The 27,488-nt window shown below is 42.9% G+C and overlaps 1 protein-coding gene across 1 annotated transcript in view; it reads left to right on the forward strand.

Moving 5' to 3' along the window:
- The window catches only part of LOC132823640 (synaptic vesicle membrane protein VAT-1 homolog-like), a 196,775-nt gene that overhangs the window by 108,510 nt on the left and 60,777 nt on the right, over positions 1-27,488 (forward strand). The window lies entirely within an intron of this gene.

Here is a 27,488-nt window from a genome sequence, read left to right on the forward strand (position 1 = left end):
GGGCAAGCGAAATGAAGGGTACTGGCAGCCAATTCCTGGAAATTCATGCTCATAACCAGTGACATGACTACGACCAGACAAACTCCGGTAAAGGTTATCACTCAGTCATCTGGAGCATGGGTATTGCCGATAGAAGAGACACGCTTTAGCAGCTTTTCAGCTTGCACTCATCAGAACAGAATTGCAAAAGTAACAGACCTCAAAAGCACTCAATCAGCACCCTCTTGTTTAGATGAAAATAATCTATAAGGATGTGGAGGAAAAGAAGGAGATTGGCACAATAATGGGAATAATGCTCATTTACTCAGCCAGCACTGGAACGATGAGCCAAATAGCCTCCTCCAGCAATCCTATGAATCTTCTCAGACAGTTAAAATGGGACAGGCAAGATCAAAGTCCACCTTACAGCAATAATGTGCTGTGGGCAGAATGGCTGACGTGTTGGAGAATGGGACTTCGGCTCCTCACCTGGGGGATATGCTGAACACTGCGGTTGACTGGCAGCTGCAACTGTCCCAGCAGTGCCATGGCTCGCCCATCAAGGAGAACCCATGGATCCCAGACTGAGCTACTGTGGAGTATTAGGCGAAAGTGAGGACTGCAGATGCTGGGGATTAGAGTCAAGATTAGTGTGGTGCTGGAAAATCACAGCAGGTCAGGCAGCATCCAAGGAGCAGGAAAATCGGCATTTCGGGCATGAGCCCTTCATCAAGACTGAGGCTGAAAGCCTTGGGGGTGGAGAGATAAATGAGAGGGGACTGGGACTGGGGAGAAGGTAGCTGAGAGTGCAATAGGTGGATGGAGGTGGGGGGAAAGGTGATAGATCGGAGAGGAGAGTGCAGCGGATAGTTAGGAAGGAAGATTGACAAGTGGGACAGGTCACGAGGATGGTGTTGAGCTGGAAGTTTAGAACTGGGGTGAGGTGGAGGGAGGGGAAATGAGGAAACTGTTGAAGTCTACATTGATGCCCTGGGGTTGAAATGTTCCAAGGCAGAAGATGAGGCGTTCTTCCTCCAGGCGTCAGATTGTGGGGGAGTGGCGGTGGAGGAGGCCCAGGACCTATATGAGTGGAAGGGGGAGTTGAAATGTTCGGCCACGGGGCAGTGGGGTTGATTGGTGCTTGTATCCTGGAGATGTTCCCTGAATCACTCTGCGAGAAGGCATCCAGTCTCACCACTGTATGACAGAGAGAATTTCCCCAACTTCGAGAAGGTGGGATCTGGGGATAGGAGTGTGAACAATGTTGATAAGGGGTTGGATTTTGAAGTATTGGCAGTTTGAAAGAAAGGAGATCCTCTAAAGATAGTAACCTCAGTTTCATTCGTGGTGTTTTGAAAACTTTTTTTAAAGAGGCCTGCCTATCTATGTTAAACATGGCATGGACTGGGCAATATCGTCGTCAGTTAAGCTTATAGAAAGCACGGTTGCCCCATAAGTACCGATTTACATTTAGCCTATTTCTGTGCCCTCCCGCCCTTAACATTATGTGGGAGGTGGGAGTTGGTGGACTGGGCGCCCGCAGCATTTCATTTACCCACACAGAAGTGTGTGTGTGTGTGTGTGTGTGTGTGTGTGTGTGTGTGTGTGTGTGTGTGTGTGTGTGTGTGTGTGTGTGTGTGTGTGTGTGTGTGTGAGATATAACAACCCAATTGAAGCTTTGCGCAATGGTCAATATCTTCTCCTACGTCTTATAATACTGTGGAAATTCACTCCTTTGGCCTTGATAGTTTCACCTGACAGTCTCTTTCCTCCTCTGCTTCTTTCTGCTTAAATTTGCATCCAATTCCCTTTCGAAAGTTACTATTAAAGCTGCTCCCAAGACCCTTTCAGGCAGCACTTTCCAAATCATCATAGCTCACTCGTTAAAAAAAAGTTTAGCTCCACACTGGGTCTTCAACCGATTATGTTGAATGTTTTCAAAGCCAGAAATTGCTGGTGAGACTCAGCAGGTCTGGCAGCATTTGTGGGAAGAAAGCAGAGTTCATGTCTCAAGTCTGGTGACGCTTGATCAGAGCTCTGCTTTCTTCTCACAGTTGCTGCCAGACCTGTTGAGTTTTGCCTGCGAATTCCATTTTTGTTTCACATTTCTAGCATCGACAGGTCTTTGTCTTATCTTAAATCTTTTCTCTGGTTACCAATCTTCCTACCAGCAGAACAGGTTTCCTGTCCTCCATGTTCTCACAACAACATTGTAGAAATTCTGGAAATCATTTCAGTTTTAGCCCCCGTTCCACCTTCAGTTCAGCAAAGGTAGGACAACAGACCTTTTGTTTTCGATCAGCCAAAGCCATATTTAGCCATTCGTCACCAAGCAGGCATACTGAATAATGAGCTTAAAATCTTTGCGTTAATCCTCTTTGTTAACCTAAGGGATTTTCTTTTCAGCTGAACCTGATGAAGAATGAAAAATAAAAAATGGGGGTTGGCGGTATTTGTCGCTGGTACTTTTGAAGGATTTCAGCTGAAAATTCAGTTAAGAGCAGCGGTGTGCCAATATTTTCAATTTCTGCCTCGCTATAGCATCCAAGCAGTCTCTCTTGAAGACAGCGCAAACATTCTTGTACTTCTGGAGACTGCTGCATTTAATGACACGGTGGCTCAGTGCTAAGCACTACTGCCTCACAGCACCACGGACCTGGGTTCAATTCCTGCTTTGGATGACTGTCTGTGCTGGAGTATGCACATTCTTCCCATGTCAGCATGGTTTCCTCTGGGTACTCTGGTTTTGTCCCACAATCAAAAGATGCGCAGGTCAGGTGAATTGGCCGCACTAATTTGCCCATCATATTAGGTGCATAGTCAGGGGTAAATATAGGGTAGGAAAATGGGTCTGGGTGGGTTACTCTTTGGAGGATCGGTGTGGACTTGTTGGGCAGAAGGGGCTGTTTCCATACTGTATGGTATCTAATAACCTAAATGTCCCCTCTGATAGAAATACAATCTTTGCAGTGAGTGGGAGCTGTAAAAATAAAGGAGGTCCTGTCATTTATTCCTTTCATGAAGGCCTTCCACATTTTCTCTTCATTGTGATTCCCCACAAGCCACATGATATCCACCAACCCTTCCCCCTTCCTCCTGGGTTTTCTGTCCATCTATCTGTCTGTCTCTGTTAAGCATGCAATAGGGAGGAAGCTAGTGAGCAAATCCTCTCCCACAACAACATATGATTATCCAATCAGAGAGGAGAATGGTGGAGAATCTCTCCATCGTTGGTCTGACCTGATTGGTTCAGCAGCAAGACGTCAGCTCAGAAATCCACGCAATGATCGAGTTGGTGAAATTAAGGATTAGGAGAAAGTGAGGACTGCAGGTGCTGGAGATCAGAGCTGAAAATGTGTTGCTGGAAAAGCGCAGCAGGTCAGGCAGCATCCAAGGAGCAGGAGAATCGACGTTTCGGGCATGAGCCCTTCTTCAGGAATGAGGAAAGTGTGCCAAGCAGGCTAAGATTAAAGGTAGGGAGGAGGGACTTGGGGGAGGAGCATTGGCAATGCGATAGGTGGAAGGAGGTTAAGGTGAGGGTGATAAGGTGAGGGTGATAGGCCAGAATAGGGGTGAGGGTGGAGAGGTCAGGAAGAAGATTGCAGGTTAGGAAATTAAGGATTAACCAGGGTTTAATCGTAAATCAATGGCAAAAGTGTCCTTGATGGTTATAGGAAACGATTTTGTGTCAAATGCTCAAACCTTTGGCTCTGTTTTGTCTTTTGAATGGGTTGGCATGGTGGCTGAGTGGTTAGCACAGCTGCCTCACAGCGTCCGGGGACCTGGATTTGATTCCACCTTCGGGAGACTGTGTGGAATTTGTATGTTCTCCCTGTGTCTGCGCGGGGTTTCCTCCGGGTGCTCTGGATTCCAATCCCCTCCACCCCCAACCCCCCATCCCACCACCAGTACAAAGATGTTCAGGTTAGGTGGATTGGCTATGGGAAATGCAGGGTTATGGGCAGGGGTGAGATGCTGTTCAGGAGATAGGTATGGACTTGATGGGCTGAATGGCATGCTTCCACACTATAGGGATTCTGTGAATGATCTTTTAAACTGAGGTTTAACCTCCACTCACTGATGGACACTTAGTATCTGTCCTGCTCAATATTTATCACTCAACCAACTAAAAGAAGCAGTTTATCTGCTCTTCATCCCCTTACTGTTTGCTGGGTTCAATTAAGCTGCCACCTTTTCTATAATGCGACAGTATTTCAAAGGCTATGAAGCACATTTGACATTATAAAATATACCGTAGAAAAACACGCCATTTCTTGCATTTAATTAGTAGAGGGAACCAAAAATTGGTTTCCAACGAATTCATCAAAAATAGTTTCCTCATGACTGCATCCAGCATTTTGCCCTGGCTCGTGATGCTTGAATTGGAATTGTACCGAGACCAATGTTTCTAAGCACCTCTGTGCAGAATCAATTGATTGCTGGATTATTTTGATACTTACAGTTTGCTGAAATGAGATTTTAAAATGAACCAGATGTTACTTAACAGAGCAAACAGATTTTGTTTGTAAGAGAAACTGCTCTTGACCCCTGGTGTGGGTAAAGGGCTTAATCTTTGAGCACATCTCAAATGTTCGGGTTATTGCTGTATTTAGAATGGAACACTTAGCCCTTCTTAATATCTCATATATTTCAATAAATGAGTTTCCTGATGTGGATCAGAATGAACTGGAGAAACTCAGCATGTCTTGTGGCATTTTTGTAAGAGAGGCAGAGTTAATCTTTCAGCATGGCTCTTCTTTGGACCTAATATATTAACCTCTTTAAGAACTGTAATAGCATCTGTGTAATCTAAGATTACATCCTAATATCAGTGAACCCTCACTTATCTACAGATTCTCTCATAATAAGTGCTCACTTCCAAGAGCAATTAATGTCATTGTTATTTTGCTGCAATGTTTACTGAGTTCCATCTCATTTACAGGCACCATCGGTCAGTCAGAAGGTGGTGGTTCCAAGCCTCACTCTGACCCTAAGACTGACACTGTCCGTGCAGTACAGTGGGCGGCACGGTGGCACAGTGGTTAGCACTGCTGCCTCACAGTGCCAGACACCCGGGTTCAATTCCCACCTCAGGCGACTGACTGTGTGGAGTTTGCACGTTCTCCCCGTGTCTGCGTGGGTTTCCTCCGGGTGCTCCGGTTTCCTTCCACAGTCCAAAGATGTGCGGGTCAGGTGAATTGGCCATGCTAAATTGCCCGTAGTGTTAGGTAAGGGGTAAATGTAGGGGTATGGGTGGGTTGCGCTTCGGCGGGTCGGTGTGAACTTGTTGGGCCGAAGGGCCTGTTTCCACACTGTAAGTAATCTAATCTAATCTAGTACTGAGTGAGTGCTTCACTGTCAGAAGTACCATCTTTCAAATGGGGCATTGAACAGAGAATGCTCACCCCACCCCTGTCTGCCTGAATCTACATGGTCTAATGATATCATGAATACAAGAACCAAGAGGTCACCAAGCTAATGTGTTTTGCTCAACCGCCAACATGGGAAAAATGAATAACTGGCCACTCAGGGTTTTGCTGTTTATGGATATTTATGGTATATTTGTGGACAAAACTCCAGTGACTGCACGTCAAAACTTTATCCATTACTTGTATAGTGCTGTAGCTGGGAGGGGAAAGGGGCTACATAAATTGAAAATATTCAATGTAAGTCTTGCTCCAATTAAGGCTGTCAACTTTGATCACATGATGAGGCCTCATCACATGAACTTCATGCCTCACTGATTGTCAGACATGGTCATAAGATCATAAGCCGTAGGAACAGAAGTAGGCCATCATTCAATGAGATCATGGCTGATTCAAGAATCCTCACCTTCACTTCTCTGCCTTTTTCCTGTAACCTATGATTCTCTTACTAGTTAAAAATCTGTATATCTCAGCCTTGAAAATACCAATGACCCAGCTTTGACAGCACTCTGCAGTAAAGAATTCCACAGATTCATTATCCTTTAAGAAAATAAGTTCCTGCTCTGCTTTATTCTGAGATTGCCATCTGACTTAGACTCTCTCTCAAGGGGAAACAATTTCTTGACACTGAGTCTGTTAAGTCCCTGAGAAATCTTGTGTGATTTAATAAGGTCACCTCTCATTGTTCAGTACCTCAATGAGCTCAGATTCAGCCTACTCAACATCTCCTCATCACTACTTCACTGCACCTCCCCAAGTGAAAGTCTCCCCCATAAGAGGCTGATTAGCAAGGTTAGATCTCATGCATACAGAACTGGCTCAAAGGTAGAAGACAGGCAGTGGTGGAGAGTTGTTTTTCAGACTGGAGGCCTGTGACCAGTGGAGTACCACAAGGATCAGTGCTGGGCCATCTGCTTTTGTCATTGACATAAATGATTTGGATACGAGCATAAGAGGTAGAGTTAGTAAGTTTGCAGATGACACCAAAATTGGAGGTGTAGTGGACAGTGAAGAGGGTTACCTCAGGTTACAACAGGATCTGGACCAGATGGGCCAATGGGCTGAGAAGTGGCAGCTGAAGATCCAAATGGGTAGGTGCCATATTAGAGCTTTCATCCAGTCATAGAGTCATATAGATGTACAGCATAGAAACAGACCCTTCGGTCCAACCCATCCATGCCAACCAGATATCCCAACCCAATCTAGTCCCACCTGCCAGCACCCGGCCCATATCCTTCCAAACCCTTCCTATTCATATACCCATCCAAATGCCTCTTAAATGTTGCAATTGTACCAGCCTCCACCACATCCTCTGGCAGCTCATTCCATTCCATTAAAGTGGATTTTAATTCAGGTAAATGCGAGGTGCTGCATTTTGGGAAAGCGAATCTTAGCAGGACTTATATACTTAATGGTAAGGCCCTAGGGAGTGTTGCTGAACAAAGAGACCTTGGAGTGCAGGTTCATAGCTCCTTGAAAGTGGAGTCGCAGGTAGATAGGATAGTGAAGGCGGCATTTAGTATGCTTTCCTTTATTGGTCAGAGTATTGAGTACAGGAGTTGGGAGGTCATGTTGCGGCTGTACAGGACATTGGTTAGGCCACTGTTAGAATATTGCGTGCAATTCTGGTCTCCTTCCTATCGGAAAGATGTTGTGAAACTTGAAAGGCTTCAGAAAAGATTTACAAGGATGTTGCCAGGGTTGGAGGATCTGAGCTTCAGAGAGAGGTTGAACAGGCCTGGGCTGTTTTCCCTGGAGCGTCAGAGACTGAGGGATGACCTTATAGAGGTTTACAAAATTATGAGGGGCATGGATAGGATAAATAGACAAAGTCTTTTCCCTGGGGTCGGGGAGTCCAGAAGTAGAGGGCATAGGTTTAGGGTGAGAGGGGAAAGATATATAAAAGAGACCTATGGGGCAACTTTTTCATGCAGAGGGTGAGTACGTGTATGGAATGAGCTGCCAGAGGATGTGGTGGAGGCTGGTACAATTGTAACCTTTAAGAGGCATTTGGATGGGTATATGAATAGGAAGGGTTTGGAAGGATATGGGCCGGGTGCTGGCAGATGGGACTAGATTGGGTTGGGATATCTGGTCGGCATGGACGGGTTGGACCGAAGGGTCTGTTTCTATGCTGTACATCTCTATGACTCTATGACTGTATGAAAGCTTAATATGGCACCTACCCACTTGGATCTTCAGCAAATGCCAACTGCCCCCTGCTGTGGCACTGCGTGTGAATCCAGTATCGGACTATTCAATCAGCTCAGGCCCCACGACACCAGAGGGGGAGAAAGTCAGCCTCAATCCTGATTAGAGAGAAAGAGGAGGGTCCTTATCCCAATGCAGACTCCTTGTTTGCCTGATTAATTCTTGGTTATTTTTATGGCTCATCAAGGGCAGTGTTCAAAGAAACGATAATTGAGATAAACAAAAAATGAATTCTTTAATGCCTTTATGACTTTTCTCCACGGTTGCCTGTGACATTGTCCCAGAAATCAATATTCAACTATTGCAGAAACCAATTCAATCCTGGTAGGCCGGCAACCCTTTCGCAACAGTAAAGCTTCATGGTGGGGCTGATATTTTTTTAATTAATCATTCTGGCACCAGAGTAAACTGTAGTGTCAAGGCTTTAGATCCCATTGAGTCCTGGGCTGTAGCAATTCAACCTATGAAATCACTATATCAGTTTTGCACTTGTGTGTCTTATCATGTCTTAATAATTATTGTGGGCACTCAAGTGTGAAACCTTTGGTGGTTAAATTCAAAGTCAGCATTCCAGAATCTACTAGTACCAGTAATTCCAGAGATTTGGCTTAATATGAATTTAAATATTATGTTCTCTTGCAAGACAGGGCAGGTGACTGAGGTGTCAGTGGGGGAGCACTTTGGGGCCAGCGACCATAATTCTGTTTGTTTTAAAATAGTGATGGAAATGGATAGACCAGATCTAAAAGTTGAAGTTCTAAATTGGAGAAAAGCCAATTTTGACGGTATTAGGCGAGAACTTTCGAAAGCTGATTGGAGGCGAGTGTTCGCAGGTAAAGGGACGGCTGAAAAACGGGAAGCCTTCAGAAATGAGATAACAAGAATCCAGAGAGAGTATATTCCTGTCAGGGTGAAAGGGAAGGCTGGTAGGTATAGGGAATTCTGGATGACGAAAGAAATTGAGGGTTTGGTTAAGAAAAAGAAAGAAGCATATGTCAGGTATTGACAGGATAGATTGAGTGAATCCTTAGAAGAAGTAGGAGTATACTTAATAGGGAAATCAGGAGGGCAAAACGGGGACATGAGATAGCTTTGACAAATAAAATTAAGGAGAATCCAAAGGGTTTTTACAAATATATTAAGGACAAAAGGGTAACTAGGGAGAGAATAGGGCCCCTCAAAGATCAGCAAGGCGGCCTTTGTGTGGAGCCACAGAAAATGGGGGAGATACTAAATGAATATCTTGCAACAGTATTTACTGTTGAAAAGGATATGGAAGATATAGGCTGTAGGGAAATAGATGGTGACATCTTGCAAAATGTCCAGATTACAGAGGAGGAAGTGCTGGATGTCTTGAAACAGTTAAAGATGGATAAATCCCTAGGACCTGATCAGGTGTACCCGAGAACTCTGTGGGAAGCTAGAGAAGTGATTGCTGGGCCTCTTGCTGAGATATTTGTATCATTGATAGTCACAGGTGAGGTACTGGAAGACTGGAAGTTGGCAAATGTGGTGCCACTGTTTAAGAAGGGTGGTAAAGACAAGCCAGGGAACTATAGACCGGGAAGCCTGACCTCGGTGGGCAAGTTGTTGTAGTGAATCCTGAGGGAAAGGATGTACATGTATTTGGAAAGGCAAGGACTGATTATGGATAGTCAACATGGCTTTGTGCGTGGAAAATCATGTCTCACAAACTTGATTGAGTTTTTTGAAGAAGTAACAAAGAAGATTGATGAGGGCAGAGCAGTAGATGTGATCTATATGGACTTCAGTAAGGCGTTCGACAAGGTTCCCCATGGGAGACTGATTAGCAAGGTTAGATCTCATGGAATACAGGGCGAACTAGCCATTTGGATGCAGAACTGGCTCAAAGGTAGAAGACAGATTGTGATGGTGGAGGGTTGTTTTTCAGATTGGAGGCCTGTGACCAGTGGAGTACCACAAGGATTGGTGCTGCATCCTCTACTTTTTGTCATTTACATAAAAGATTTGGATGCGAACATAAGAGGTACAGTTAGTAAGTTTGCAGATGACACCAAAATTGGAGGTGTGGTGGACAGCGAAGTGGGTTACCTCAGATTACAACAGGATCTTGACCAGATGGACCAGTGGCCTCAGAAATGGCAGATGGAGTTTAATTCAGATAAATGCGAGGTGCTGCATTTTGGGAAAGCAAATCTTAGCAGGACTTATACACTTAATGGTAAGGTCCTAGAGAGTGATGCTGAAGAGAGAGACCTTGGAGTGCAATTTCATAGCTTCTTGAAAGTGGGGTCGCAGGTAGGTAGGATAGTGAAGAAGGTGTTTGGTATGTTTTCCTTTATTGGTCAGAGTATTGAGTACAGGAGTTGGGAGGTCATGTTGCGGCTGTACAGGACATTGGTTAGGCCACCGTTGGAATATTGCATGCAATTCTGGTCTCCTTCCTATTGGAAAGATGTTGTGAAACTTGAAAAAGTTCAGATACAAGGATGTTGCCAGGGTTGGAGGATTTGACTTACAGGGAGAGGCTGAACAGGCTGGGGCTGTTTTCCCTGGGACGTCAGAGGCTGACGGGTGACCTTATAGAGGTTTACAAAATTATGAGGGGCATGGATAGGATAAATAGACAAAGTCTTTTCCTTGGGGTGGGGCAATCCAGAACTAGAGGACATAGGCTTAGGATGAGAGGGGAAAGATATATAAAAGAGGCCTATGGGGCAACGTTTTCATGCAGAGGGTGGTACGTGTATGGAATGAGTTGCCAGAGGATGTGGTGGAAGCTGGTACAATTGCAATATTTAAGAGGCATTTGGATGGGTATATGAATAGGAAGGGTTTGGAGGGCTATAGTCCAGGTGCTGGCAGGTGGGACTAGATTGGTTTACGGATATCTGGTCGGCATGGACAGATTGGTCCAAAGGGTCTGTTTCCATGCTGTACATCTCTGTGACTCTATGACTCGAATTGGTTTCTATCTCCACAAATGATATGAAACAGAGAAGTGGAGGGATTTCTTCTCTCAGAGGGTAGTCAGTCTGTGGAAGTATTTAGCCATGTAATCCACACAGAAGATTATGGGATTTTAATCACTCAACGCTCTCAAACATGACTTTAGACCATTTTTCAGCTCCTTTCTGTTCTGAAGAAGTCATCTGATTTGGAACATGACTCTCTTTTTGAAAGTATGGAATGAACTGCCAGAGGAAGTGGTGGAGGCTGGTACAATTGCAACATTTAAGAGGCATTTGGATGGGTATATGAATAGGAAGGGTTTGGAAGGATATGGTCCAGGTGCTGGCAGGTGGGATTAGATTGGGTTGGGATATCTGGTTGGCATGGACGTATTGGATCAAAGGGTCTGTTTCCATGCTGTACATCTCTATGACTCTATGACCTGCTGAACTTCTGCTATATTTTCTGTGTTTATTTTATATTTGTGGTTTTTAGGTGGTTTCCCTTTTTTTATTTTTTTTATTGGTTTCCGAGACAAGTTCAATTTCCAGTTCTGAATTGCCTCAAGGGCATTAATACTCAATTACCTCATGCGGACATGGAGTCAGATACAGGCTGAAACCAGACCACTACTATTGAAAATGTGGAGCAAACACAGAGAATTTTTCTTATTCATTCATGGGATGTGGGTGCCACTGGCTGGATCTGCATTTATTGCCAATCCCTAATTATCCGGAGGGCAATTAAGAGAAAGGTCACGAAACTCCACAGGTCTAGCAGCATCTGTGCACAGAAAATCAGAGTTAGCATTTTGAGTACGATATTAGTTTTAAGAGCAATTGAATTGGGTAAGGGAGTCTACGATTCTTTTCCCTGAAGAAGACCAGTCAGGTGCTTATACACAATCCAGCAGTTTTCAATGTCATTTGGTAGTGACAGCTCAGAAATAATCTTATTTATTAAATTCAGTTTTACACCCTGCTATGGTGGGATTTGAAGCATAGAAACGTGCTCACTACAGTGGTTGTATTTAAATTAAGTTTTACAGCAATAAAGCCACTTCAGTAATTCGAGAACAGGAGACTTCTTGAGGAAGTACTCACTAACATTTATTCCTCAATCAATATTGTCATGGGGGCTTGATCTTCAAATTGTATCCTACACTGACTGCACTTTATTGCTGATAAGATACATTTCAATGTCTTGAATGGTGATATATATAAATGCAAGCTCTTTCTTTTTTGTCCCCTGTCGTCTAATTTTTGTTACCATTTTCTTTTCCTTGCCATTTTTTCTCAGAGTGTAAAGATAGATGTAAGATATTACAAGTTTATATTCAAAAAGGTACAAGGAGTTCTTCTTGTTAACATTTTAATAGGATCTTACAGTCTGGGAATTGACTAAACATTCAGACTACCAATCCTTTGCCAGAGCTCTTTGTAAGAGCTTTCCAATTAATACCACTCTCCCGCTTTCTGCAGAGCTCTGTAACATTTTTCCTTTTGAAATAAGTCCCCACTTTCCACCTTTCAGTTTTGAAAGTAACAAATAAAGTCAAATCACCTCTCCCTCGGGAATTGCTTTCTCATTCGAGGTAAGATGCCTAGTGGTGGTTAACCTGAAGGTCACTAGGCCTCAGGCAAAGCGAGAGGTTGAGAAGGTGAGAACTTCATGGCAACCTCAGCTGGTGCAGGGATAGAGCCCACACTGTCGGGCATCGTTCTGTATCAGAAACCAGCTGTCCAGCCAACTGAGATAGCCAGCTGCCTTTGAGGTTGGAGACGAACCCACCTGAATTGCCACTTACAGTGTATTGCCTGAGATCGTTCTCATTCAATAACAATGTCACCCTGCTCATGTTACTGTGCAGAGGTTCCATACCTAGATAACAATTTATTGAACATGTTATGCATTGGGATGTTCTGAGGTGATGCTGTGTGGATCATCTTTGTCTTTCCTTCAGGCCGTTACAGAAAACAATAGTGATACAGGAGGCCATTTTAGCCCTTCCTTCCAATGTTAGCTTATTGGACAAGTTATTCATTCAATCCTATTCCCAGAGATTTTTTTTAGAGGTTTGTAAACTTTAATGGAGACTCTCCAGTTAAGAACAGGAAATATTAATGGGTTAATAAACCACTTTAAGGTCAACCCACCATCTTGACTAGGAAATATATTACAATTCCTCCATAATCCATTGTTTGAGAATTAGGTGGAGCATCCAACCTTAGATAACAATGTGTGCGCCTTCACTTTACAGATTTAAGAAGGTGGCTCACCACCCTGTCAAGCACAGTTAGTGATGGACAATAAATAAAATCAATCTGCTTCATTCACCTATGCTCGGCATTTACTTGCAGCCTGAATGGATTTCCTATAGGACTACGATGAGCTTTCCATGAGACATTCAAATAACATACAGCCTGCTTTCCAATACTGAATCCTTCATCTGAGGATATGTAGGTGAAGATCAAGGGATGAAGTGAGATGATCACAGATTACCATTAAAGTTCAAAGCTTGAGTGAATTGTGTCCTCTCCCACTCATTAATTTGTGAACACGGTTTGAGGAAACTGAAGCTGAACCCTGTGAGCATTACAGTGAAGTGCTAGACAGGCTGTCTGTCTCAGAGATGAATGCTCTCTCATTGAGAAGCTGTCAGGAAGGATGATAAATTCCACAGCTACAGACATAGGAAACAGACCATTGCCTCACGGTAACTGCTGTCATGGAATACACAATGAAAGAGTTGCTTTACCTTTGTCTGACAACAAGTGTCTATTCTGGAAATTCAGTCAAACTCAGAATGTGAACCATTGTGAATGTATTGTCTGTTGTCAGGCGAATGGGTTCAAGCCCCAGTCCAAGAGTTGATGGTCGAGGGATGTGCATTCATAATGTGGCCAAGTTGTTGATTATCAACTCGTAACTTCTTCCAATCTCAGGTTAACTCTTAACTGCCTTCTGAGCAATTAGGAATGAACAGTAAATGCTGGCCTAATCAGCAATGCCCTCATCCCATGAATGAAAATAAACTACAAAGTGTTAAGAGCAGGAGGGATTCCTGGTCAACCATGTCATGGAATGAAAATTAGAGCCTCTACCTTCACTATCATTGTTCCAGACCTCAAGCATTTAAAGGTGCATATTAACACAACAACTCCAGCATCTTGATGTACTATTTGGCTGGAGAGTTGGGGTGGATCAGTTGGTGCATTAGCTTTAATCTCTGTTCCAGTCAGGGTGGATTTGGGATGCTTCTTCTCTCCTTACCTTTGGGGGAAGTAGTGATGCTGTACATCAGACTTACCTTCATACAGGACAACTGAAGAAGCCAAAGAATTCACACTAAATCTGAAGTCATGATGTGGAGGTGCTGGTGTTGGACTGGTGTATGCACAGTTAAAAATCACACAACACCGAGTTATAGTCCAACAGGTTTATTTGGAAGCACTGGCTATCGGAGCACTGCTCCTTCATCAGGTGGTTGAGCAACGCTCCAAAAACCAGTGCTTCCAAATAAACCTGTTGGACTATAACCTGGTATTGTGTGACTTTTAACTAAATCTGAAGTGTTGTTGTAGTGATTGGAACCAGGTGGATCTTATTGATGATGAGATCTTTGATTGGGGTTGGTAACCTAGACCATCAGGGAGCCCTGGCTGACAAAGATAAACAGGGGATTCAGAGACTCTCCTGACTTCAGGGGACTGATTCCGAACTGGCTGGCCACAGTCCATGTACTGTGCTCAAGTAAATAAAGAGTGACCTGGTGACGGGATTCCGGCCTCTGTGCACGGTTGTTTTATTTGCAACAAAAGTTGAAATTCCTGGCGAAACTCAGCAGGTCTGGCAGCATCTGTGGAAAGAAAGCAGAGTCAATGTTTTGAGTCCATTGGCCCTCCTTCATGTCTCATTGCTTTATCTGCTGTTCTTGTATCATTTCTATATCACAGTTCTAGGGTTCCTTCTGCGAAGGATGACTGAGCTCTCAGTTTGATGTTTTCTCTAAAAGGAGGCATCTCTTACAGTGCAGCACTCCTTTTGTAGTGAGCTGAAGTGCCAACCTTCTTTTTTTGCTAAGTCACAGAGACTGGATCACACAACCTTCTGACTTAGAGGCCAACTAACTAGAGAAGAGACATCATGTGGTAGCATAAGTGAGTAAGCTTCTCGTGGCGTGGTGGTGGTGACCCTATTTCTAGAGTGCCAGTTCGTCACTCCCTGTTATTGTGGGTACCTCAAGGCAGTGGGATAATGGTGCCAACCACGTCATAGATTCCCGACAGTGGAGAAGCAGTCCATGCCGACTCTCCGAAGAGCATCCCACCAATTCTTGTAACCCTGCATTTCCCATGACTGACTCATTTAACCTGCACATCCCAATATGCAATTTAGCATGGCCAATCTACTTAACCTGCACATCTTTGAATTGGAGGAGGAAACCCATGCAAGCACAGGGAGAATGTGCAAACTCCACACTGTCATCTGAAGGTGGAATCGGACCCAAGTTCTTGGCACTGTGAGGCAGCAGTGCTAACCACTGAGTCACCATGCCAATCATGGGAGCCAATTACAATGGGAATGCTTATCGCATATTAAACATGTAGGTTATTTTTGGCTTTTAATGCATTTAAACGTCTCGGCTGCTTTCATGGAAAGTTAGGTCTTCAGATGTTTGCACATAGCTGTTTGCACCTCATTAAAGTCGAATTATCTCTGTGATGAGTTTCTGGTGTTACTGTTAACAAGTAAGGGAAGCAGTTGCTCACTGCTTGCGTTTTTGATGTAGCTGGTAAAATGCATCAGCTTTGAATTGGCAGATGAAATGTACTATCGTACAGAGCCAAGGGCAGTGAGGGATGTGCAATGAATATTGGTCTGGACAACAACAGCTACATTGCAGCAGCAACTGGTAAAGACAATTGCATTCGGCAATTATGTAGAAGGAGCAAGATTAGGCCCTGCAAGCCTGCTCCACTATTTAATGAAGTCATAGTTGTTCTGATTGTAACCTCCAATCCACATTCCAACCTATTCCTGATAACAGTCCACCCCCTTGCTATGAAGACTCCATTCATCTCTGCCTTAAGAACATTGAAAGATTCTGCTGACACTTTTTTCCTAAACAACCTGTTCAGATCCAGCCCCTCCTAACCTCTCCGTCGCGGTAACTCCCCACATCTACCATGGCTAATCCATCTAGCTTGCACACTATAGGGCAATTTAGCATGGTCAATCCAGTTAACCTGTACATTTTTGGACTGTGGGAGGAAATCAGAGTACCAGGTGGAACCCCATACAGACACATGGAGAACGTGCAAACTCCATACAGACAGCCACCCCAGGCTGAAATTAGACCCAGGTCCTTGACACTGTAAGCTAGCAGTACTAACCACTGTGCCACCATACCACTCATCAGGAAGGTCTCTTCAATTCACATGGGAAAAAGCAGACATTTTAGGGCTGGATTTGAAAGGCAGCATCTCTGACTGTGCAAGACACCTTCAGTACTTCATTAGAAAGGACCACCTTCGTTTCATCCTCAAGTCCTTGGATTGAGTCATGAATCTATGGCTTTCTGACACAGTGAGAGAGTGTGACCCACTGATCTGTAGCTGACATCAGTGATGGCTTCAGGGAGTACACTTTGAAAAACTGTGAGGGTGCTACCTTGTGGTTTTTATATCAAATTAATGCCTGGAATATATCTTCAATTATAGCTGTTTACTCACAGACACTCTCTATGTGCGTCATGTAGAATTACCCTGACAGTTTAACACATGTAAATTAGCCTAATTGACACACGGCTGAATCTTCAATGTGATGCTCCGAGCACTGGTATTCTTTGATATGTCTATTTTCACTCCATTTCCATAAGTTGCTTAAGAACTTAATAGGAGTCCCCTTGAGCCTGCCCTGTCATTTGGTTTTATTATTGGTGCTGTTCTGGCACAATTGCATTTTCTTCCCTACTTCCCATGTGCCTTGATTCCGTAAGAAATTAAAAATCTGTTGATCTCTGCCTTAAATTCAGCAATAGAACATTTTGAGGTTGACATTTGTAACAATGCATAACCCTATCAAAGGGGAAATTGATCGTAATCTCAGGTCAATAGAATTGGCCCTTCATCCTGCATTTATACCCATCTGCCTTAGACTCCCCCAACAGGAACAACACTTCCACAGCACTTACCTTGTTAAGCCCTCCCAAAATCTTGAACGTTTTAATGAGTCCACCTCTTGTTTTCAAGACTCGAGGGTGTGCAGTCTACGTTACTCAGCAGCTCATCAAAGTTCAACCTTGTCAGCCCTGGGACTAATCTTGTGAAACTTCACTGTACCTTCTCCAATGCAAGTATATCCTTCCTAAAATATAGAGGCCCAATCTGCTTGCAGTACAGATGTGGTCTCACCAAAGCTCAATTCGATTCCATAAGACTCCATATTCCAGATGTCCAATTCTGTTGCACCTAGGGCACATGCCATTTACTTTCTTGTTTGGGCATACCAGAAACCCTCAGATTATCAATATTTAAAAGTTTCATGATTTGGAGTGTTGGTGTTGGACTGGGGTGGACAAAGTTAAAAATCACACAACACCTGGTTATAATCCAACAGCTTTGCTTAGAGAGCGCTGCTCCTTCATCAGGTAGCCTGCATTTCCATTCTTGTGAACAAAGAGAATAACCTGAAACATCCGCACTTAATACTCCATCTGCCACCCATTGCACTGCCTGGGTTTCTTTGTGGTCTGTTTGTGTTCTTTTCCCAGCTTACATTCCTACCAAGCTTTATGTGATCATCAATCATTGGTCTCTGTGTTTAAGTGATTCATTTAGGTTCTAAATTGATGAGCCACAACACTTATAAAGTAAGAAAAAGTTATGGTCTAGGTTTTCTTAATATATTTTGAGGGGGTTTGGTCTGGTCTATGACAATGTGGGGACTCGTCTGAAATCAAAATCTCTAATCCCAGGTTGAGTCCAGCAGTATTGTATTCAAAGGCTGTAAGTAGTGAGTGCTGGTGTTCTTTATTTTGGGTGTTGCATTCAGTGGTTATAAATAGGGTGCACTTTGTGTAATAATGGCTCTTTCAGTTGCTAAGAATTTCTTCAGGGTGGAAGAAATCAGTTCAGGACTTTTACAGAAATTGGGCAAGGCAAAGCCTTGGAATTGGCAGACAAGCTGGAGTTGAGGTTGCCTGTGTCTGTGCAAAACAGGGGAAGTAATTCCAGCAATAGCTTGACATTTACGATTGCTGGAAATGCAATCAGAATAATTGGACAAAAAATTCAATTGCAAATTAAACAGTTCGAACATGGAAAGAAAATGAAACAGTTTGAATTACTATTGGAAATAGAGAAAGAGTAGAAATAGAGAATCGCTCTGGCAGCAGGACAAGAATCCCAGCTTTTAACAGAGAGCGGAATACGAGCTTTCACATGCAGTTCCAAAAAACCCCCAGCAACTGCTGAAAGCTAAAACTAAAATCCTGGTTCTGTGGGAGCTTGACCCCACCCATTCAGGCTGCTTCTATTGTTCCAACTCAAAAATAATCATGACCTCACCAGCTGTTTGCTTCATTGGCATTGAGCCGGCTGCTCATTACCTCTGTCTCAACATTTTTTAATCAACAAAAATGAGGACAAAATACACCACTTAAAGCCATAGTATCATCACACTTTGGTAAAACCATATTAAATCTATCTGACTATATTAAGTATAGCAGCACTTTAAACAAAAGCATGCACTGAATGCTTTGTTTAAAAGTAAGGCACCAATCAGATTTTGCTAAGTTGGTGCAATCAGTTTCCATGGTCATAACACTCAAGAAGCTACAAGCTCCCTGACTCTTAAACATATTGGAATTATTGTTATTATGTATTAATGAGAAAGAGATTAACAGTAAATGTTCACAGTGGTTATTAAACAGCAGACAAAGGCTGGCAGTATTCAGAGCTGGATTCCCTGAGGAGTTGTAAATTAAAGCGTTTGTTTCACGCAGAAGTTGTTCTGTGAAAACAAAATGCAAAAGAAAATCTAAGGGATGTAATGAAGTGCACCGTTGAGGTTCAAAAGATTAGGAAATAAAGAAATATTTGCATTTATATAGTTCCTTTATGTTTTCTAGATTAAAAACAAACTACAGTCAGATACATCCATTTGATGTTGATGTCCATGTTATAGTGTGAAACCTGGAAACCAGTTTTGCTCATACCTAAAATGTACAAACAATAATGTGACAATGGTAATGATGCAGGATTTCAAAACTCAGGGACATATTTTTAAAGTGAGAAGAAAAAAGATTTTAAAAAGACATGAGAGACATTTTTTCTTTTACACAGTGAGTGGTTTATGTTTGGAATGAGCTTCCAGAGGAAATGGTGGATGAAGGTACACTTACAAGGTTTAAAAGACATTTGGATAAGAAATGTTTGGAAGGATATGGGTCAAGCTCAGGCAGGTGGGACTAATTTTCAGCATGGACTAGTTGGACCGAAGGGTCTGTTTCAGTTCTGCATGACGAAGACTGACACTATGACAGGATTATGTCTTTCTGTCATATTGATCAGGGATTAAGTATTGCACCAGTATGGGGGATACCTCAATGCAAAAGCAAAATATTGCAGATGTTGGAAAGCTGAAATAAAAGCAAGAAATGCTGGGACTGCTCAGTGGGTCAGGCAGAATCTGTGGAGATGAACACAGTTCAACATTTCAGGTTGATGACCGAGGATAACTCCCAACTCCTCGATGCTGTTGCTTCTTTTACATCCGCCGCAGAGGGCTAATGGGGCCATGATGTAAGACTTATCCAAAAGGCAAAACTTCTGACAGTGAAGTGCTGGGAGTGTCAGCCTCTCAGAGGTGAGAGTTTGACCACGAACCAAAGAATGACATAAGGTGGCAATTATAAAAATCACATGACACCAGGTTATAGCCCAACAGGTTTAGTTGGAATAAACCTGTTAGACTATAACCTGGCATTGTGTGATTTTTAACTTTGTCCACCCAATTCAACACCGGCTTCTCCACATAAGGTGAGAAGGATTATTTGTTATGGCACTTTATCCTGCCTTGAGGGTATTACATAACACCGCACACTCATCAAATTACTTTTGAAGTGCAGTCACTGTAGTTTTGTAGATATGTCTTGCAGCCAGATTTCTGTGCTGTGATGTCCCACAAATAGCAAATTAGATGAAAAACCAGTTAGTATGTTTTCCTTTTGGTGCTGTTTATTGTGGGAGGAATGTTGCTGAATGCAGTCTGAACAATGGTGCCAGATCTTTTATTCATGACTGAACAGACATCTTTTCCGAAAGGGAGCATTATTGATATGACAGTTATTTATCTACATAAGAAGATAAGAATGAGGAGCAGGAGTCAGCCATTCAGCCCTTTGAGCCTGCTCTGCTATTTAATATGATCTTGGCTGATCTCAACTAGACCTCAATTCTACTTGGCTGCCTGCTCCGTGTAAGCCTTCAACCCAATACTTATTAACAATTGATCACCTCCTTAAATTTATTCACTAACTCCATTTTGAAGGAATTAGTTGACTAATGTTTGTTTATTTTTGCTGTATGCCTGTTGGAGCAGTGGAACTCACAATACATCACAGTGGCCACTGCTACTCCCCAAAGAATTAATCCCCTCAATAAATGAAATATGATCCATACAGCTGCACATATTAGTTCCCATATAATGTGGATTTGCTGCTATCCTCCTCGTTCAAAATAGGGGTCTCCACTGTCTATTTGATCTAGTGGGGTAGAGGAAAACCCCAATCTTGTCTCATGAAAAGAGGCTCTTAAACAAGACACCGTTAATTTCATGATAGCAACTCTGTAACAATGTCTGTCACATCAATGCAACTTGTACAGAGGCAATGAGTGCGACCTGGAACAAGCAGGCAGCACTAGAGAAACTCAGCATTTTTAGCAGCACTGTGTATAGAGAAACATGTTAATGTCTCAAATCTATTATGGCACTTCTTCCTCAGTTCTTAAGAAGTCATACCAGACACAAAACATTAACTCTGTTTCTCTGTCTATACAGAATAGGCAGGCAGGAGGTTGGAAGTACACAGCAAGCCAGGCAGCATCAGGAGGTGGAGAAGCAGACGTTTTGGGTGTAACCCTTCTTCAGATGCTGCCTGGCTTGCTGTGTTCTTCCAACCTTCTGCCTGTCTATTTTGGATTCCAGTATCTGCAGTTTAGTTTTTTGTCTCTATACATGCAGCTGGACCTGCTGAGTTTTTCCGGCTTTCTTTGCTTTGGATGTGCAGCAGCCATGGGATTTTGCATCTGTGTGAGTAGGTCTGACTCCTTTGTGGTTCTGAGCTGTTCACCTTCAAAGCCCATATGACGTCGTGTTGGACAGTGTTTAGGCCATTCCTCAGCATTCACCCTTCCTGATATACAACAGGAGGAATACATAAAATTTATAGTGTGGAGGAGACCATTCAGTGCACTTTATCTGTTTGCCCAAGAGAGGGTCACTCAGCCAGAACCAACTTTCCTGTTATTCCTGCATTGTCCTTTAGGTTGCAGTATCTTTTAAAAAACCATGCATATTTGTGTATTTTAAAATAGAATGAGGATTTTTGCCTCTATCACAATTTCAGGGCATAAGTTCTTGACCCCATCATCTTTTGAAACTTTTTTTATATCCCCTTCCAAATATTCTGCCAAATATTTGAAATTTACGGCCGTCGAGTATTGTAATGCCAACACTGTTCAACTCTGCTAAACGAAAGCAATCATTCTTCTCCAATCTGTTTTGACCTCTCATAATTTTATGTGCATCAAGTAAACCTTCTCTCATCCACCTCCAAAGCAAATAATCCTTGTTGCAGACTTGGCAACATCCTGCTAAATTTGCTCTGTATCTCCTTAGACACAAAAAATCCCTGCAAATGCTGGAATCCAAGGTGGACAAGCAGGAGGCTGGAAGAACACAGCAAGCCAGGCAGCATCAGGAGGTGGAGAAGTCAACGTTTAAAGTTTAACCAAAACGTTGACTTCTGTACCCCTTTGGTCCAATCACGTCCATCCTTGAACATCCTTAATATGCCAACCAGAGTTGAGACAAAGTTCCAGTTGTTTGCAAGAGCCACCCTCTGAGTCACAAGACTGTGTTCAAGTTCCACTCCAGAAACCTGAACACTAACGTTCAGGCTGATGTTCAGCGCAGTACTGAGTATTGCAGGACGTGACAGCATTTGGATGAGAACTAAACTCTAAGATGGAGATTAAAAACTCCTCATGTCTATTTTTGAAAGAATAGGGGTCTTACCCTTAGTGCTGAAAATGTGTTGCTGGAAAAGCGCAGCAGGTCAGGCAGCATCCAAGGAACAGGAAATTCGACGTTTCGGGCATAAGCCCTTCTTCAGGAAGTGTCCTGGCCAATATTTATCCCTCTGTCACAACCACAGGTTATTTGCTCATCATCACTTTGCAGCTTGTGGGAGTTTCCTATGTGCAAATTAACTGCAAACATTCATTGCTTTTCAAAATTATGGCATTGCATGTTTGATGTGCCATGAAAGGCATTTTATTGATGGAATTAGCCATAGAGTCAAAGAGTTGAACAGTACAGAAACAGACCCTTCGGTCCAACTTGTCCATGCCGACCAGATATTAGAAATTAATCTCGTCCCGTTTGCCTGCATTTGGCTCATATCCTCTGAATCCTTCTTCATGTACCCATTCAGACATCTTTTAAATGTTCTAATTGTACCACCCTCCTCCACTTCCTCTGGCAAATCATTCCATGCATGCATCACATTCTGCATGTAAAAGTTGTCCCTTAGGTCCCTTTTAAAACTTACTCCTCTCACCTTAAACCAATCCTCTCTGGTTTTGGACTCCCCTACCCTGGGAAAATGACCTTGTCCATGCATCCTATCAATGCCGCTGATGGTTTTATAAACCTCTCCAAGGTCACCCCTCAGCTTCCGAGAGAAAATAGCACCAGCTGTTCTTTATTATTTTTCTTGATGTGGATGGAAGTGATAGAGCAGCATCCATATGGATCTGTGCTGGGGCTTCAACATTATTAGCCATTTTGATAACACAAGTTGCCAATCACATCAAAATTTGTGGTCTGATGGGAGTGGAAGAATTAGAGAGGCATTGACACCTTAAGTTAACTGGAGAAACATAGTGAATGGATTTTAGTTTTGAACTGAAAAAAAAACCAGTCTGGGGGCTTGGGGTGTGTGGAAGTGAGGCTAGAAAAAGGGGAGTGAGGAGGACCACAAAAAGAAATCGAAGCTGATTTTTGTTACATGAGACTCAGTCCTATTTGAGAAATTCACAACTTTAATTTTGAGATTTTATAAAGCTCTGGCTAGGCCCCATTTGGAGTACTGTGTCCAGTTTTGATCCCCACACCTCAGGAAGGACATACTGGCACTGGAACGTGTCCAGCGGAGATTCACACAGATGATCCTTGGAATGGTTGGTCTAACATACGAGGAATGGCTGAGGATCCTGGGATTGTATTCATTGAAGTTTAGAAGACTAAGGGGAGACTTAATAGAAACTTACAAGATAATACATGGCTTGGAAAGGGTGGACGCTAGGAAATTGTTTCCATTAGGCGAGGAGACTAGGACCCGTGGACACAGCCTTAAAATTAGAGGGGGTCAATTCAGAGCAGAAATGTGGAGACATTTCTTCAGCCAGAGAGTGGTGGGCCTGTGGAATTCATTGCCGCAGAGTGCAGTGAAAGCCGGGACGCTAAATGTCTTCAAGGCAGAGATTGATAGATTCTTGATGTCACGAGGGATTAAAGGCTACGGGGAGAATGCGGGTAAGTGGAGTTGAAATGCCCATCAGCCATGATTGAATAGCGGAGTGGACTCAATGGGCTGAATAGCCTTACTTCCACTCCTATGTCTTATGGTCTTCTGGTCTTAATTGTTCTCATTGAGTGGGGGGACAAATCAGTTGGGGGTAAAATGGGCTAATTCTCTTTGCTGCCTGCTACCCCAGAGAGCTCTGATGAAGAGACACTGAGGCTCAAAACATTTGCTTGCTCTCTCTCCCTCAGCACTTGCTGTCTGACCCACTTTGATCTCCAGCATTTGTTGTTTTCAATTAAAATTAAGTTTGCACAAAAGATCAGATTTAGCTGAGTTCAGGTATTCCAGAGGGTCATGGGGGCTCGAGGAGAGGATGGATAGAGAGGGGCAAAGCCATTGACAAAATTGAAAAAGTCGAGTATCAAAATTAAGGTGATGTTAACCAAGAGACAGCAGAGGTCAGTCGACATGGTGTTGACTGAGGTGAACTTGGTGTGAGTTAGAACATGAACAGAAGAGTTTTGGATGATCTCTGCATGATCCAACAACCTGCTTCAGTCTGCATGCTGAATGAGGCATTTATAAATGAACAGAAAAGTGTTTTCAGTGAGATATATGCCTTTTGTTTAAATCACACCTCATGCAATAAAATTAAATAAATATGAAGTTCTGTTTCTCTCTTAAGAGCTAAGCTTGTTTTGCAAGTCAATATGTTTGAATTAACCAGCACCAACAGTTAGGAGAAAGTGAGGACTGCAGCTGTGGATGGAGGTGAAGAGGGAGGTGTGGGTGCAGATTTCGCAGTTCTTGCATTGGCAGGGGAAGGTGAACGGAAGTGAGGGGTGGGGGGAGGATCCTTCCATATCTGACAGAAATTTACAGGTACTTCCACACATGTCATGTACTGTATCCATTGCACCCAATGCGGTTTCCTCTACATCAAGAGACAGGATGCCAATTTATGGATCATTCCAGAGAACATCTCCAGGATGCCAGCACCAACCAACCCCACTGCCAGTGGCTGAACACCTTAACTCCTCCTCCCACTCTGCCAAGGTCCTGTGCCTCCTCCATTGCCAAACTTTTAGCATCCGACGTACAGAGAAAGAAAGCCTCATCTTCCGTCTTTGATCCCGTGTGGTCCTATGTGGATTTCACCAGTTTCCTTATTTCCCATCCCCCCAACTTATCCAATCCCAAGACTCCAACTTGGCACTGCCCTCCTGACCTGTCCATCTTCCTCCCCACCTATCTGCTCCACCCTCCTCTCTGACCTATCATCTTTTCACCCACCTTCGTCTACCTATCACATTCCCAGCTATCCTCCCCCCAGCCCCACCCCCTCTCATTTATCTGTCAGCACCTCCCCGGCCCACAAGCCTCATTCCTGATGAAGGGCTTATGCCCAAAATATCGCTTTCCCCTGCTCCTCAGATGCTGCCTGAGCTGCTGTGCTTTTCCAGCACCACACTCTCAAGCACTAACTGTTAACCTTAACAGCCTACGTTCACTCATGCCTTAACCTGCAGTTTCAAAGCCTCCTAGACTAGCAGGAGAGAAGGTAAAACTTCTGGTTTTTCCAAGCACAAACGTGATAGCTCCAGAAAAATATGAAGAAATAAAGATTGACATCTGACCTTTTTTCCTGATGAAGGGCTTTTGCCCGAAACGTCGATTTTACTACTCCTCAGATGCTGCCTGAACTGCTGTGCTCTTCCAGCACCACTAATCCAGAATCTGACCTCTTCCCCCTGCTCTCTTTGTTCAGGATAAAATGAATGTCTCAAATCAAAATTGGAACAGAATTTGCTGTCATGCTGTGGTATGTACAGCTAAACAGAGAAGATATTTTCACTTGTGACAAAAATCAGAGCCTGAGACTATAGATTTATGATAATCACTAATAAATCCAATTAGGAGTTCAGCTGAAGCTTCTTTACCCTGCATATGGGACTCAGTGCACAACTTGTGAAGGCTCATTCAATAACCAACAACCTTGCAACCAATACCATTGAGAAGGCTAAAGGCAGCAGACAAATGGGAACGCCTCTACCAACGAATTAGCCTCCAAGGCACGCACTATCCTGACTCGGAACTTTATCAACATTTCTCCATTGTCATTGGGTCCAAGTCCTGGAACTCCCTTTTTTAACAGCACACGTGGTGTACCTACACCACATGGACTGTAACAGTTCAAGATGGCAGCTCATTCATAATCTTTAGAATGGGCAATAACTGCGGACCAAGCCATGAAAGCTCATATCCTGTGAGTGAATAATGAAGGGCAGGGATGTATTTAATGGAAAACTAGATTAAAAAGTGGGAGGCAGGGAAAGACTAGCAAGATACATTGATGGGGTTAGGTGAAGCGGGATGGGAGGAGGCATACTTAAACACAAATGCCAACATGGACTATTAGGCCATGAAGCCCAATTTCATGTTGTATGTATTTTGTCTTACATTATCAAATTGTCCAAGTCTCTTTGCTAAGTCTCTCTGTTCAATGAAACCAATCTAGTGTTAAGGAAGTGACAATCTTTAAGGTCTGATCAATGGCTTTTCATGGTCTCCAAATCAATCAGATTCACTCAAGTCTTTGATGTCTATATCACTGTATTCCAACGACTTCTCTTAATTAGCAGTTAGTTTGTTTTTTTTATATCTCATCAATCCTCTGTAAACTGAATATAATTTCATGATTAAAACAAAAATAAAACCACATCATAAAATGTAGCAATCTGCAGAAATCCTAGCATCAATAACTCTCCTAATTATAGTGAGTCATTCAATAATTTGAGAAAAGGGTCTTAAAGGGACAGCTGCCAATTAAGCGCAATGTCCATCCTCTCAGTCATATTTGAAGAAACATTATTCAAAGTTTCCACTTTCTGTATGTTTACTAATGTTAATTTTGCATTAGTGTTCGTTTTAACAATAATAATACTTAAATCTAATCTTACTGAAACTATGCAGCTCAATTTCACCCATTCATTAGCTAGACTTGAAGCGTTAACTTGTTCTCTCTCTATGGATGCTGTTTGTGTTTAAGAATAAACTTTCGACTGCAAAGAAACCATTCTGGGTTTTTTTTTACAATCATTCACAGGATGTGGGCATCACTGGCTGAACCAGCATTTACTAGTTTAGCTGTCCACAAAGTAGTTAAAGAACACATTGCTATGGGTCTCGAGTCACATGTAGGCCAGACCAGGTAATGACAACAAATTTCCTTCCATAAAGGACAATAGTGAACCAGATGGGTTTTCCCCAATGATCAGCAGCAGCAGTTTCATGGTCATTAGATTCTTAACTCCAGAGAATTTTGAGTGAATTCAAATTCCACCATCTTCCACGGTTAGATTTAAACTAAGGTCCCCAGAACAACACCTGTGCTTTGGGATTAATAATCTAGCAATAATACCAAAACAGAAATTGCCAGTAAGGCTCAGTGGTTGTGACAGTATCTGTGGAGAGAAATCAGAGTTGACGTTTCGGTTCTGAGGATGGGTCACTCAATCTGAAACGTTAACTCTGATTTCTCAGGACAGATGCTGTCAGACCTGCTGAGCATTTCCAGCAATTTCTGTTTTTGTTTCTGATCTCCAGCATTCGCAGTTCTTTCTACTTTTTATTTAGCAATAACACAGCTAGGCTGTCGCTTATCCCAAGATTGTGTGAGATTATAAATAAAGCTCCGTCTCTCTCTCTCTCTCTCTCTCTCTCTCTCTTCAAGAACCCTTCTAAGTCCCATTTAATTAGTAACTTTTCATCAATGACTAGGAAGGAGGAAACTTGGAATTAATTATCAAAAATCTAATAATTAACAACATCCTGAGTAAAATAGTGACACAATCCTGAAATCACAGCTTTCAAATTTCTGTGCACAAGAGGGAAGAAATAAACGCAACATTTTAAAATGTTATTCATTGTGTTGACTCACACAGTAAAAGCTTGTCAGATGATTGACGGTATTCTATTTTACTTACTCTGTCTCATCACACATTTCTTTGTGCTTTATTAGTAACCATGGTTTTAACTGTGACACAGTTGGTCACACTTTCTTCTCTGACTCAAACGATTGCAGACTCATAATCCCACTCTGGGAATTTAAACAGAAAATC

Source organism: Hemiscyllium ocellatum, chromosome 17, assembly GCF_020745735.1.
Source record: "Hemiscyllium ocellatum isolate sHemOce1 chromosome 17, sHemOce1.pat.X.cur, whole genome shotgun sequence".
In the NCBI taxonomy this organism is placed as follows: domain Eukaryota; kingdom Metazoa; phylum Chordata; class Chondrichthyes; order Orectolobiformes; family Hemiscylliidae; genus Hemiscyllium; species Hemiscyllium ocellatum.